This window comes from Microcaecilia unicolor, chromosome 3 (assembly GCF_901765095.1).
Source record: "Microcaecilia unicolor chromosome 3, aMicUni1.1, whole genome shotgun sequence".
Taxonomy (NCBI): domain Eukaryota; kingdom Metazoa; phylum Chordata; class Amphibia; order Gymnophiona; family Siphonopidae; genus Microcaecilia; species Microcaecilia unicolor.
Genome location: NC_044033.1, coordinates 457843885 through 457854839, shown reverse-complemented (window position 1 = coordinate 457854839; position 10955 = coordinate 457843885). Strand labels below are relative to the sequence as shown.

At 45.9% G+C, this 10955-nt stretch overlaps 1 protein-coding gene across 2 annotated transcripts in view; it reads left to right on the top strand.

The window, feature by feature from the left end:
* Positions 1–4784: 4784 nt before the first annotated feature.
* Positions 4785–10955, top strand: part of LOC115467196 (glutathione S-transferase 3-like) — an 87256-nt gene continuing 81085 nt past the window's right edge. The window contains exon 1 of one of the 2 annotated variants that reach the window (XM_030198953.1): positions 4785–4957. The gene's annotated coding sequence lies outside the window, so the exon portion shown is untranslated. Of the gene's footprint in view, positions 4958–5003; positions 5097–10955 lie in introns of those variants that run through there. The other variant, XM_030198954.1, reaches the window with a different exon arrangement.

The following is a 10955-nucleotide window of genomic DNA, read 5'->3' as shown; positions in this document are numbered from 1 at the left end:
GGGCAGAAGCGAACCTGGAACAGCTGTCAGCGGCCCACATTGCCGGAGTCATGAATGTCAAGGCGGACTTTCTCAGTCGCCATACCTTGGAGCCCGGAGAGTGGCAGCTATCGGCTCAGGCGTTCTTGGACATCACGAAGCGCTGGGGCCAGCCGAGCCTAGATCTGATGGCGTCATCGGCCAATTGCCAAGTGCCGCGCTTTTTCAGCAGAGGACGGGACCCTCGATCCCTGGGAGTAGATGCTCTTCTCCAACAGTGGCCGACACAAGAGCTTCTCTATGTGTTCCCGCCCTGGCCCATGTTGGGCAGGGTGCTAGACCGGGTGGCAAAGCATCCCGGCAGGGTAATCCTGGTGGGTCCGGATTGGCCCAGACGTCCCTGGTATGCGGACTTGATCAGGCTCTCAGTCGACGATCCTCTGCGGCTGCCAGTGGAGCAGGGCCTGTTACATCAGGGTCCCGTGGTGATGGAGGATCCCTCCCCCTTTGGTCTTACGGCCTGGCTATTGAGCGGCAGCGTCTGAGGAAGAAGGGCTTCTCAGACAAGGTCATCGCCACTATGCTGAGAGCGAGGAAGCGCTCTACTTCTACTGCTTACGCCAGGGTTTGGCGTATCTTTGCAGCGTGGTGTGAAGCAGGCTCACTTTCTCCTTTCACTGCTCCAATTTCTTCAGTGTTGGCGTTCCTGCAAGAAGGTCTGGACAAAGGCCTGTCGCTCAGTTCCCTTAAAGTCCAGGTAGCGGCTCTGGCTTGCTTCAGGGGCCGCCTGAAGGGTGCTTCCCTGGCTTCGCAGCCAGATGTGGTGCGCTTTCTCAAGGGAGTTAATCACCTGCGCCCTCCTCTGCACTCAGTAGTGCCTGCGTGGAATCTCAACCTGGTGCTAAGAGCATTGCAGAAGCCGCCGTTTGAACCCTTGTCAAGGGCATCTCTGAAAGACCTGACGTTGAAAGCAGTCTTTTTGGTGGCTATCACTTCAGCCAGAAGGGTTTCCGAGCTCCAGGCGCTCTCATGTCGAGAGCCTTTTCTGCAGTTCACTGAGGCAGGAGTGACTATTCGCACAGTGCCTTCCTTTCTGCCCAAGATTGTTTCTCGCTTCCATGTGAATCAGCAGCTCTGTCTCCCTTCCTTTCGTAGGGAGGACTACCCAGAGGAGTACTCTGCTCTTAAATATCTGGATGTGAGACGAGTCATCATCAGATACTTGGAAGTGACCAATGATTTCCGGAAATCGGATCATCTGTTTGTCCTGTATGCAGGTCCTCGTAGGGGTCTGCAGGCTGCTAAACCTACAGTGGCAAGATGGGTCAAGGAAGCCATTGCAGCGGCTTATGTGGCCGCGGGGAAGGTGCCGCCTATCCAGCTGAAGGCTCACTCCACAAGAGCTCAGGCGGCCTCGATGGCAGAGGCCGGTTCCGTCTCCTTGGAAGAGATATGCAAGGCGGCAACTTGGGCTTCGGCCCATACATTCTCCAAGCATTACCGCTTGACTGTGGCTGTTCGGGCGGAGGCCCGGTTTGGAGCTTCAGTGTTGCGGTCAGGGATTTCTATGTCCCGCCCTGGGTGAGTACTGCTTCGGTACATCCCACCAGTCTATGGATTGATCAGCTTGATGATATGGAAGGTAAAATTATGTATAATCATACCTGATAATTTTCTTTCCATTAATCATAGCTGATCAATCCATAGCCCCTCCCAGATATCTGTACTGTTTTTATTCTGGTTGCATTTCAGGTTCAAGTTCAGTCTTCAGTTACTTCAGAAAGACTTCGTGTTCAAGTTTTTTCACTTGGATTCTTCAAGAGTTAAGACGAGTTTGTGTTACAGTGAGCTGCTGCATTCCTCTCCCCTCCGTTTTACGGGGCTGGATTGAGACTTAAAATTCTGCCGGCACTCCCTCCCGCTTCGTGCGGCTGTAGGGCAGTTTTGTACCCCTCCCGCTTCGGCGGTGTTAGGGTCAGTCAGCTCCTCCCGCGGTTGCGGTTGCAGGATAAGCCAGATCCCCCCGCATCGGCGGGTGTGGTGTCCCTCCCCCGCTCCGCGGGGATGAGCTGGACGGATTCCCCTCCCCCACTTGTGTGGGGATGAGCTGGGTTAATTCCCCTCCCCCGTTTCGGCGGTGGTGAGCTGGGCAGAGTGTCCCTTCGTGGGTGTAATTCTCTAAGTGCTGAGTCCTGCGGATGGTGCTTTGATATCGACATACTGAGGAGTTTCCGGCAGCACATGACCACATATAGGGAGGCAAAAGTTTGCTCTCTATCTCCACCTGCTGGTAGATGGACACAACCCACCAGTCTATGGATTGATCAGCTATGATTAATGGAAAGAAAATTATCAGGTATGATTATACATAATTTTACCTTCTTGTCATTTAGTACGTTCTAAGCTTTAGTGAAAGGGTCCTTTAATCTTTCATTGCCTCGGGCAGAATCTTACCGGTCAATAGCCAGTGGTGAACAGCATTTTTTATGTCCACCGCTGGTGCTAAAACTGGAAATTCAACACTGGACATTGTTTGAGCTTCGGCATTGAATTTACACTTGTTGGCTTGCACATAGATGGGCATTTTTGATAGAACGTCTAAATCAGACGTTGGACGTTTTACAAAAATGTCCAAATTCTGAACAGGAAAGAATGTCATTTTCGAAAAAGATAGACGTCTATCTTTTGTGTTCGAAAAAACTGTGGATGTTTTGTGATTTGGATGTTTTTTGGGGTCCATTTTCGAACAAAAAAAGTCCAAATGTAAATGTCCAAAACAGAGGAGGAGTGACTTAATGGTTAGTGCAGCTGGCTTTGATTCTGGCAACATGGGTTCAATTCCCATTGCTGCTCCTTGTGACTTTGAACAAGTCAAATACACGAGGCATTTTTGGATATGACATCTAAGTCTGAATTTGGATGTTTTTTTGTAAAACGTCCAAAATTAGAACAGGAAAGGTCATTTTCTATAAAAGAAAGTCTATCTTTACCTTTTGAAAATGCTGTTTGGAAAAACATTTTGTGATTTGGATATTTTATTGTTTGGTCCATTTTCAAACAAAAAAACATCCAAATGCAAAATGTACAAAATACACAAGAAAATCTACAATAGAGTGAAACCATTCACATGTTCTAAGTGTGGTAAAAGCTTTGGTTTTAATGTAAATCTCGAAGTGCATCAGAAAGTCCACACGGGAGAGAAACCATTTGCATGTATAGAGTCTGGTAAAAGGTTTGGTCAGAAGGTAAACCTCAAAATGCACCAGATAATACACACAGGAGTGAAACTATTTTCATATCCTGAGTGTGGTAAAAGCTTTGGTTGGAAAGAAAGCCTCATACGGCATCAGAGAATCCACTGAGGAGGTAAAAGCTTCAGTAGTATTGGGACAGATAATTAGGGAATGTATACTCTTGCTATGAAGTATGGAAAAATAGCACTCTGGTATTTAGATATATATATAATGAGATCTTTTTATCTATAGATCTGAATTCAAAGCCCAAATCTACTGATAAACAATAGACACAAGGCTCAGATGTTATAAAAAAAAATAGAAAACTTGGCATCAGGTATAATAGTGGAAAAGTGACATCCCAGGAAAGCAATAGGGCATCCTTGCAGTCAGATGCAGGATGGAAGGCAGAGAGATGGAGAGGGGGGTGGGCAGACACTGGATGGAAGGGAGAGAGTGAAGAGAAGATGAGCAAAACCCCCATCCTCGGGTCAGGACAGGATACCATAACAGCAGTATACTGTACTGACCTGAGGAAGGAGGTTTTGGCCTCTGAAAGTTAATTGAAAAATGTATTAGTCCAATAAAATGGTTTCTTATTTTCCATGTTTTGTTTTGTTAATTTCTTAATTTTTAAAGTGGTGATTGGTATTTAACAGTTTTTTTTCAGATTTACATCTGCTATCTTAATAATTATATTTGCATAGTTCTAGTGGACATGCGTCACTGTTTCTGTGGTGTTGCATTGTTTGCACAATCTGGCTTTTTTTGGGGGTTTAATTTTGTTTTGTATATATCTGTGTTCTCTGTTTGTGAAAAAGACATGGTTTTCTGTTGGCAGGATCATCTTTACTAATCTGGCTTGTTTAGTTTTACAATGGGTGTATTGATGTTCTAGTTCTCACTGCAATGTTTAAGATGCTGCATTTTCCTAGGTACACCCTTGTTGCATGACTCGTGGATTATTACTAAAAATAACTTTTTCATATACAGAAAGGGGGTGTTAAAAATTGATTGGACCTGGGTATCAAAATATGCTGAACATTTTATGAATAAATTAAATATTAAACTGTGTTGTGTGTGTGCATTTATTCTTCAGTGTGTGTGGCTGTTAGACTCTTTTTTGTTGTTGTTGCTTTAGCTGTAGGTGCTGGCTGGTGCCGCCATCCCTGATCTTGCCTAATGGTTAAACTGACCCTGTATTCTCTAGCATTGTGTTTTGGTCTGAACCATTCAAAGTGTACACCACAGGAGGAAACACACCACCTCAGGGGCAGGAAGAAGAAAGTAATTACAAATATGTAATAGCATTTACCACACTTCTACAGTTAAATGGAAAACTGTTGAAACTACCCTAAACAAGAAAGTATGAAGCAAGATTGAGAACAGATAACGCCCAGTAGACTATCTGATAAAACCACATTCAAAGTGCTTGGCACTGGACGTCTCAAACAGCTACTGGTTCCTTTTCTGTTCGTCTGTGAACGTACAGTGATTTCTGCTGGTGCATATCATTAATAATTGAAAGGGGGGGGGGGGGGGGAGATCCCGATAGATCGTGTGACTCACAGGCTGCTTCTGCCAGGTATTGCAGACTAGAACGGTGAGGTGGGGGCGGAGATCTTTAGCTGCCGATTGGTGCTCTCGGCAGCTTCCCACCCTTTGGCTCACCTTTAGAGCGAGCAGCGCTCCCCCAGTCGCAGCTGTGGTGGTCCGAGACACGGAGGTGGGAGGGCGCGAGACGGGTGAGTATCCGCAGTGACTTTGCTGCTGAAACTGGTCAAGGCTGCTGATCAAGCACTGATAGTAGCCAATTCCTGGGTACCCGAAGCAGGCATAAATAACCACGTTTAGGAGGAAAACCCAGCTTTGTGTGGAAGGAAGGAAGGGGCTTGAGAACTGTGTAGAAAGCGTTTACGTGGGTGTTGGGGCGTCCTCTGTTCGGCACACTATTGATTCTTCTGTCCTAATGCTGCATCCGTTGCCTGCCTGAGCTCAAGCCTGGAGAAGTAATAGCTTTCTGTCCTTTGAGTGTTTGAGTTTATCCTCCTTCTCTCTCTGTGGGGGAATATAATTCGGTTTTTGAAAGTAGAGGAGCAGCCTAGGGGGTAGAATAGCAAACTGAGGTTCTGGAAAGCTGGAGTTCATATCCCACTGGTGCTTCCAGTTACTTTTGGGTAAACTCTTACCCTCTCCATTGCTTCAGGTACCACCTACATTATAAACCCTCTTGGGCAGGGAAATAACACACGTACCTGATTGCAACTTGCATTAAAATATGAATTTGGAAAAGGCAAATATAATTAAAGCTAAGTCCTAAATATTTATCAAGTAGCTGAAACTCCATGAAATTCACTTCACATTCCTGTCACTTCTCAGTTTGACTCTCACTTCTGTCCCCAGCATAGTTCCCTGTCAAACAGAAACGCAGCATGCCCTCTCTTAATTCCCTTCCTTATTGCCATTAGTCTCTCTGTGGGATCCTCTCTTTGACCCCACTTAATTCTTTCTTTTATTTTCCAGGCATCCCACCAGTTGCATTCTCACACTTCCCCCTCCCCCCATATAGCATTAAATCTTTTCTACTACCTTAAAAAAAAAGTACAAAAAGACTACTCCATGAAGTTACACCGTAATACTTTTAAAACAAATAGATGAGAAAACATTTTTTTCGGGTCCCTTTTACTAAGCTGTGGAAAACATAAAGGGCCCTGCGCTAGTGATGGGGGGGGGGGGGGGGGGGGGTTTGCCACAGGCTGCAGCCCTTTTTACAGCAGTGGGTAAAATAACCCTGAAAATAGCCATGGCCATTCTGTAAGATTGCTCTTACTGCATGGCCATGTGAGGGGGAGCACTTACCACCACCCATTGAGGTGGCAGTAAGGGCTACCATGTTAACCCAGTGGCAACTGGATAGTGTGCGGTGTTGCACAGGTTAGCACTGTGCTAAAAATTATCTCCCTATTTTCCCTAGTGCAGGAAATGGTATGTGCTGGGGCTGGAGCTACCACCGGCACCCACGTTGGGCAAGTGGTAGTTCCAGATTAGCGTGTGATAAGCCCCCATTGGTCTTACTGCTGCTTTGTAAGAGGGACCCTCAATGAATAGTTAAGCTCTGGAATTGGTTGCCAGAGGATGTGGTAACAGCAGTTAGCATATCTGGGTCCAACAAAGGTTTGGAAAAGCTCATGGTGGAAAAGTCCATAATCTTCTACTAAGATAGATACTGCTTATCCCTGGGATCAGCATGCTGCAGCAGGAAGGTTATGGCTGTCTCATGAGCAGAGACACATAGATATGAGATTGAGATGTGTGCACATGTACACCCCACTAACTTGTTTTGTTGGAGACATGTTTTTTTCTCTACTAGAAACAGGAGTATTGCTGGACAAGGTGTGCATTTCTCACTTCCAGTTTGGTGACACAGATGTCAAACTACTCTACCTATACTATGTATATTGGTATACATCTGTGCCTTGCAAAGGTTGTCTCACCTTTGTATATGTTTCACATTCTGCTGTCTAAAAAAAAATACAATTCAGAATCAAACCTATAAATGGCAAGTGACCGACTCACCTGCAAATGCGCAGTAGAGACTTCCCTCTCTGTCCCGCCCCCGCGTCAAGACGTGATGACGGGGAGAGGGGGGCGGGACAGAGAAGGAAACTGCGCAGAAGGGGATGGAGGGAACCGCTGACGTCGCTACCGCTCCCCCCCAAGGTAGCCGCTACCACCCCCCTTCACCCGGCCCGGGCCCTCTCTTCGTTATTCAACTTACAGCAGCGCCGAAACAGCAGCAAGCAGCTCAGCTTCAGCTCCCGTCGGCCTTCCTTCCCTGCCTGTGCCCCGCCCTCGCCGACGTGACGTCACACGAGGGCGAGGCACAGGCAGTGAAGGAAGGCCAACGGGAGCTGCTGTTTTGGCGCTGCTGTAAGTTGAATAACGAAGAGAGGGCCCGGGCCAGGTGAAGGGGGGGTGGGGGCGACTCCGGGGTGGGGGGGCGGTAGCGGCTACCTTGGGGGGGGGAGGGGACATGGGAGGTCTCAGAAGGAGGGGGGGCCTTGGAGCTGAGAGGGCTGGACTGAAGGGGGCCTTCCAGCTGGCTGGGAAGAAGGCACGGGGGGGGGCAGGGGGCCTTGGAACTGGGAGGGAGGGCAGGGGGGCCCTTACAGTTGTGAGGGAATGGGGCCCATTACAGTTGTGAGGGAATGGGGCCCCTTACAGTTGTGAGGGAGAGCAGGGGTCTTGGAACTGGGAGGGAGGGAAGGGGGCCTTGGGAGCTGGGGGGGAGGGCCTGGGGCCTTGGAACTGGGAGGGGGGGAGGGCGGGCAGGGGGCCTTGCAGCTGGGAAGGGGGGAGGACTGGAGCCTTGGAGCTGGGAGGGAGGGAGGGACAGAGGGGGCCTTGGAGCTGGCAGGGAAGGAGGATGGCAGGGGGCCTTGCAGCTGCAATGGGAGGGGGGCCTTGGGAAAAAAAAACATTCCAATACGCGCCCGTTTTAACGGGCTTAACGGCTAGTATAGTGATGATTCACTGTTGTATGCAACATACTCTATACTTTTAGGTAGTGTGGGGAGGAGGACATGGGGAAATCTGCAGGGATTGTAGCAATATGATGGGGTTGTGGTGAGTGTGGGGAACAGATTATTTCCCCATGCACACCTCTACTTGATAAATATTTGGGACTTTAGATTTAATTATTTGCCTTTTCCAAATTCAAACCTTAAGGCAAGTTACGATCAGGCACATGTGTTATTTCCCTGTCCAAGAGGTTTTATAATGTAGGTTGTACCTGAGGCAACGGAGAGGGTAAGAGATTACCCAGAGGTTACAACTCCTGCCACCATTACATCATCAGAATGCTCCTTTTTCAATTATAGGATGAAGACTCAAACAAAGAATAGAGATTAGCTCTGGCTCTGTATCTGGTTTATTATTTTTTAATAGTTTGAAATGATGGACTGCAAGAACATTGTGTTTAATAGTTATGAAAATAATACAATTGGGAATTCAATGATGGGCCTTCTGCAGGCTTCGGTATTGAATTTGTTTTTTTTTTTTAAGCTGACTAGTGCATGACCAGTTAAGTTAATATTCAGACTTAATTAGCCATGGGTTAGCTTATAAAGATAGGATGGCTATTTATGCAGTCCTATGTATGCACTAAACCTGGCCAGTTTGGTCTGAATATTAGGACCTAACCAGACTCCACCCCTGGAATGCTTCCAAAATGCCTCCAACATAGCTGGCGTTACATTTGGCGCTATCAGGTCATTTTCAGTGATGACTGGTTAAGTGCCGCTGAAAATTACCAGATAGCCGTGGCCAAGTAAGTTAACCAGATGGAGATTGTTTCCAGCCGGTTAATTCGCTTTGACTGTCAGCCAGGTGGTTTTCTTTCATATTTAACAAAGTAATGGCTATTCTGTGTTAAATATCAACAAGATATAGGACATATTTTATATTGTGTTCAGATTTACAAGATCTTTTAAATTTGGGCTGGGTATGGGGGAAGGAGTGGGGATAAGGACCAGTTTATGTCCCCATGCACACCTCTATTTTAAGATAAGCCTTTTAGAATATGTGCAAAACAACTTTGCACAATGGGATAGTGCAGTTTTTGCCAGGTCTTGACAGAATATATCAAAGTTTTTTTTTTTTCAAGTTGATGAGTTTGGTGTTTGGACTGCAGTCTTCAAGTCTTGCCACAGAATTTCTGTTGAGTTTAGGTGCGTCCAGTTCTTGCTGAGCCATTCCATGGTTGCTTAAGTTTGCTTTATAATGCTATTGCTTTATTTTGCATTACATTCTCAGCTTTGTTTTCCCTAGCAAGGCGGCTGATCTTTGTGCTAGTATATTTGCAGCTTAGTAAGAATATAGTTCAGAAAAACAAAAAACTTATTTGTGGTCCTATTCTTTTTCTCATAACCTTCAGTCTCTGATGTTTTGTGTGTATGAAAGCAACTGAGTACTACATGCCCTTTAGACCCATGTCCTAATTCATTAGTTAAGGCCATTAAGGAGACTTCAGGAGATTTTGCAAAGGTTATGTTAAGTGTGAATTGTGAGAGCAGTTAGACTGTTGTGAGCTGATTTGTAAGAGATGTTAACTTGCTGGAGATTTGGGGTCTAAATAGCATCTAATTTTTACCCCATCTAGATTAGCTTATTTAGGGGTCCTTTTACTAAGGTGCGCTGAAAAATGGCCTGCGGTAGTATAGACATGTGTTTTGCCCGCGCACAGAATTATTTTTTAGCGCACCTACAAGAAATGCCTTTTTGGTTTTTTTTTTTTTTTTTTTGCTGAAAATGGACGTGGGGTAAAATGAAAATTGTTGCACATCCATTTTGGGTCTGAGACCTTACCACAAGCCATTGACCTAGCGGTAAGGTCTCACACGGTAACCGGGTGGTAATGGGTCTACGCATGTCAAATTCCACTTGATGCACGTAGCTGCCGTGCGTCAGAAAATAAAAAATATTTTTCAGATTCACATAGCGGACGCATGCGAAAATTGAAGTTACTGCAAGGGCCACGCAGTAACCGGGTGCTAACTCCAATTTGGCGCATATTGGGCGCACGTAGGCGCTTATGCAGCTTAGTAAATGGGCCCCTTAGTGTATTAGAATTTCTGATACTATTTGAGTACATTTGGATACAGGACATCATAATAGTGAATGTAGTCTCATAAAATATTACTTATTTATTGATGTTGGGTAGTGTTGATATGTTCCTTTTAAGTTGGATGCTAGATCCATTTTCCCCCCTTTTTTTGTAACAGCATGTCTATATGCTAACAAATTATTCCTTGTCCTCCTGCTAGTGCCTGGTCAGATGTTCTCAGGGTCAGACCACAGACCTCCCTTGATTGAGCATGGGAGAGAGGATGATTCCATACCATATCTAACCTAAGGGTCTCCCTTGGTGGGCTGTTGGTCAGCATGGTACTCTCAGGAACCTTCTGTAGAGGGAGGAAGTATATAGTGGATGGAGCAGTCTGATTTTCCGCTTTACTTTTATTCTTCTTTCTTGCACATTCTCTATTGAAATAATATCTGGGACTGGTCTTATAGAGAAGAAGAAAAAAATATAAAACTTTCTCTGAGGGGGGCCAGGATCCCCAAAGGATCAGAGGGCTGGGCTTAATTGGCAGCTACAGATCTGGCAAGATCCTCAGCTGGAGCCCGCAAATAGGTGGGAAAATATGGGATACAAATGCAATTAAATAAATAAATAAATAAATAGCAAGACAATGCAGCACAGGATGCTTGGCATTACAGAGCAGGGGGTGTGATAATTGTGGCACAAACTGCTTTAACACAGCAGGCAGATTGTTCTGCTGTGCCTGATAAGGAAGTTCAAGGAGACCCCTGTTTGCAGCCAGAGCCTGGGTGCTGCAGAGGCTTTCATTGCCACCACATCCTCCGGCAAAGAGTTCCAGAGCTTAACTATTCGTTGAGTGAAAAAAATATGTCATCCTATTTATTTAAAGTATTTCCATTTAACTTGAGTGTCCTCTAGTCTTTGTACTTTTGGAACGAGTTTAAAAATCAATTTACTTGTACTCGTTCTACACCACTCAGGATTTTGTAGACCTCAATCGTATCTCTCCCTCATCCGTCTCTTTTCCAAGCTGAAGAGCCCTAACCTCTTTAGCCTTTCCTCATATGAGAGGAGTTCCATCTCCCTTTATCATTTCGGTCGCTCTTCTTTGAACCTTTTTTCTAATTCTGCTATATCTT